This window comes from Haemaphysalis longicornis, unplaced genomic scaffold (assembly GCF_048455015.1).
Source record: "Haemaphysalis longicornis isolate Haplotype H1 unplaced genomic scaffold, Haemaphysalis longicornis Haplotype H1 scaffold_1, whole genome shotgun sequence".
NCBI lineage: Eukaryota > Metazoa > Arthropoda > Arachnida > Ixodida > Ixodidae > Haemaphysalis > Haemaphysalis longicornis.
The window spans coordinates 481,596,787-481,601,225 of record NW_027526203.1 but is presented as its reverse complement, the minus strand read 5'-3'; positions in this window follow the sequence as shown (position 1 = coordinate 481,601,225).

The following is a 4,439-nucleotide window of genomic DNA, read 5'->3' as shown; positions in this document are numbered from 1 at the left end:
CCGGTGCGGTGCGTTAGCCATTACGCTATCCCCACAGCGGCTTCTCTCTCGACTTTAAAGCGGGGGTTTATATTTACAAGAGCTCTGAGGCCGGTCAACTAGCGCCGCCCCTCGACTACCGCGGGAGACGTAGAACGTCTTCTTTCCCAGCGGCCGCCACGTAGAACGTGGTCGGAGGTCGGGGTTAGCAATTGGCATATCCGAACTGCTGGAGCCAGTGCCTCGTAATGCATGTAGCAGAACAGAGAGATACGGGACGAGGGACTCGGTAAAGATACATATCAAGGTTGCAGTCGTCATTGCCAGTGCTATTCGGCTTTTTTTTCGAAATATTTAATAGGGCCGAATGACGTGTGCTTGTCACGTTTCTTTTTTGATTCATTGATAAATAACCGAAAATATAAGTCGAGAAAAAATCCGCCGTTTTCCGGGAGCGGGACTCGAACCCACATCTCCGCATAACCGGTGCGGTGCGTTAGCCATTACGCTATCCCCACAGCGGCTTCTCTCTCGACTTTAAAGCGGGGGTTTATATTTACAAGAGCTCTGAGGCCGGTCAACTAGCGCCGCCCCTCGACTACCGCGGGAGACGTAGAACGTCTTCTTTCCCAGCGGCCGCCACGTAGAACGTGGTCGGAGGTCGGGGTTAGCAATTGGCATATCCGAACTGCTGGAGCCAGTGCCTCGTAATGCATGTAGCAGAACAGAGAGATACGGGACGAGGGACTCGGTAAAGATACATATCAAGGTTGCAGTCGTCATTGCCAGTGCTATTCGGCTTTTTTTCGAAATATTTAATAGGGCCGAATGACGTGTGCTTGTCACGTTTCTTTTTTGATTCATTGATAAATAACCGAAAATATAAGTCGAGAAAAAATCCGCCGTTTTCCGGGAGCGGGACTCGAACCCACATCTCCGCATAACCGGTGCGGTGCGTTAGCCATTACGCTATCCCCACAGCGGCTTCTCTCTCGACTTTAAAGCGGGGGTTTATATTTACAAGAGCTCTGAGGCCGGTCAACTAGCGCCGCCCCTCGACTACCGCGGGAGACGTAGAACGTCTTCTTTCCCAGCGGCCGCCACGTAGAACGTGGTCGGAGGTCGGGGTTAGCAATTGGCATATCCGAACTGCTGGAGCCAGTGCCTCGTAATGCATGTAGCAGAACAGAGAGATACGGGACGAGGGACTCGGTAAAGATACATATCAAGGTTGCAGTCGTCATTGCCAGTGCTATTCGGCTTTTTTTTCGAAATATTTAATAGGGCCGAATGACGTGTGCTTGTCACGTTTCTTTTTTGATTCATTGATAAATAACCGAAAATATAAGTCGAGAAAAAATCCGCCGTTTTCCGGGAGCGGGACTCGAACCCACATCTCCGCATAACCGGTGCGGTGCGTTAGCCATTACGCTATCCCCACAGCGGCTTCTCTCTCGACTTTAAAGCGGGGGTTTATATTTACAAGAGCTCTGAGGCCGGTCAACTAGCGCCGCCCCTCGACTACCGCGGGAGACGTAGAACGTCTTCTTTCCCAGCGGCCGCCACGTAGAACGTGGTCGGAGGTCGGGGTTAGCAATTGGCATATCCGAACTGCTGGAGCCAGTGCCTCGTAATGCATGTAGCAGAACAGAGAGATACGGGACGAGGGACTCGGTAAAGATACATATCAAGGTTGCAGTCGTCATTGCCAGTGCTATTCGGCTTTTTTTCGAAATATTTAATAGGGCCGAATGACGTGTGCTTGTCACGTTTCTTTTTTGATTCATTGATAAATAACCGAAAATATAAGTCGAGAAAAAATCCGCCGTTTTCCGGGAGCGGGACTCGAACCCACATCTCCGCATAACCGGTGCGGTGCGTTAGCCATTACGCTATCCCCACAGCGGCTTCTCTCTCGACTTTAAAGCGGGGGTTTATATTTACAAGAGCTCTGAGGCCGGTCAACTAGCGCCGCCCCTCGACTACCGCGGGAGACGTAGAACGTCTTCTTTCCCAGCGGCCGCCACGTAGAACGTGGTCGGAGGTCGGGGTTAGCAATTGGCATATCCGAACTGCTGGAGCCAGTGCCTCGTAATGCATGTAGCAGAACAGAGAGATACGGGACGAGGGACTCGGTAAAGATACATATCAAGGTTGCAGTCGTCATTGCCAGTGCTATTCGGCTTTTTTTTCGAAATATTTAATAGGGCCGAATGACGTGTGCTTGTCACGTTTCTTTTTTGATTCATTGATAAATAACCGAAAATATAAGTCGAGAAAAAATCCGCCGTTTTCCGGGAGCGGGACTCGAACCCACATCTCCGCATAACCGGTGCGGTGCGTTAGCACAACCGGTGCGGTGCGGTGCGTTTAAAGTCGAGAGAGAAGCCGCTGTGGGGATAGCGTAATGGCTAACGCACCGCACCGGTTATGCGGAGATGTGGGTTCGAGTCCCGCTCCCGGAAAACGGCGGATTTTTTCTCGACTTATATTTTCGGTTATTTATCAATGAATCAAAAAAGAAACGTGACAAGCACACGTCATTCGGCCCTATTAAATATTTCAAAAAAAAAGCCGAATAGCACTGGCAATGACGACTGCAACCTTGATATGTATCTTTACCGAGTCCCTCGTCCCGTATCTATATATATATATATATATATATATATATACACGACGAAGAGACGCCTTAGAACTTTCTCGGAATATGGAATACTGATGCTGGCGTTGGGCTGGTACCGCAGTCGAAGCTACACAAAACGGCTCAGCTCGTTTCATCTTGGGTAACTATCATGGTACAGATAACGTAACTCTCATGAAATCGACGCACGTCTTCCATTACTTGCTACCTGCCGGAAGCCACGTCGCATTCTTTTTTTTGCATAAAATATTTTATCACAATCCTTCCTTGGGTTCTCTTTGGATTGAAATTGCACGATTCATAGCATACCGTCGCGATCATTCACAAAAGGTTAGCGTGACACTCTGCAACACGTCCGCGTATAAACAGCCTTTTTCTCCCGAACCAGCAATTACTGGAATTACCTCCCGGTCACTTTAACGAGCACAGCCGAATCCCCACTATTCAAAAATACATTGTCACATCTGGACTAGTCGTTTTTCATGTGTCATGCAGCCGAAAATTTTGTTTGGTGATCTGCTTCCTTGTGTGCTTTTGCTGTATGTTTGTCGTTTCTTGTCCCTCCCCTCTGCAATGTCGTCAATGTACCCTGAGGGTATCATGAATAAATAATAAAAAAGGGCTCTCTTGACTGTTCCCACGAATTACGACTCTCCTGACTTTTCTTCGGGACCCGCCGAAGATTTCTAACCTAGAGTCCCTGAGATCTTTTTGTTTTGTTGTTAGAATTGTCTAAATTTTTTTCTGCTGCTATTTTGTTTGGTGTTGTTTTTTCTCTTGTTTATTATTTTACCCTGTTTTTTTTTCTTTTCACTTTTTAGGTCAACATATTCCCACCCATCTGAAGTCGCAAGCTCCGCGGATAGTGCGGTTAACCTTCTGAGTGTTCATTAGATGGACCAGGAAGACAAAATACAAGTTTGGTTCATTACAAATACAGCTTTTTCCCAGTAAGACTGATACCAGCTTATCGCAAACTTCAGAAAATAATGGAAACATTAAAGACAACAGATGAAGCGGTGTCGACTCCCCAATCACTTTCCGGAGACGTCTCTATGACGTAACAAGCCAAGAAACACAACTGTAGTGAGGTTATGCTTGATCGTATCACTTGAATGCTAGCGTGCAGTTAACCCTGTCGAAACCATGTTTTCAATGGTAGCCTCTGTTCCGTCACTCCGGCCTGTATTTCTACACAGTCATCCACACCTTTTTACTACCCCTACCTGTCCAGCCTGTGGGGCGCTCGACACTCACTACCATTCCCTCTGCGAATTCCCCGCCGACCCATCCCTCCCGGGCCCCTCCGTTCAGCTTTGGGAGCATATGTTGTGCGACCCGGGGGAGTCGTCAGGCAAAGTCCTGACCATCTCCCGGGCCCTGGCAACTCTCGGCGGCCCTCTGGGCCTCCTCCACTCCCAACACCTCATCCCGAAGGACAAAATAACGACTTCCTTCCTTCCTTCCTTCCTTCCTTCCTTCCTTCCTTCCTTCCTTCCTTCCTTCACGCTGGCGCAAAATTTGTTTTGCAAATTATCTCACGTTTACAGAGTTATAAAAAACGACTTGCGGGGCTCGAATGGAACTAAGAAAGTTTACTAAGGCTAGTTCTTTATAATTAAAAAAAAATTGGCCGCGTATCTGCTCCTTTCGTAGCAAATGTCGTCAAAAGACGATAGTCTTTGTAGACATTTGCCAAGGAAATGCCCCCTTTTGCTTTCCCGCTCACCTCTCATGCTGTTCCTGTACCGTCGCACTCATCCCAAGGTAAACACACCAAGGGTTTGCTCAAGGCAATTTGAATTTACAGCGTTCCGCT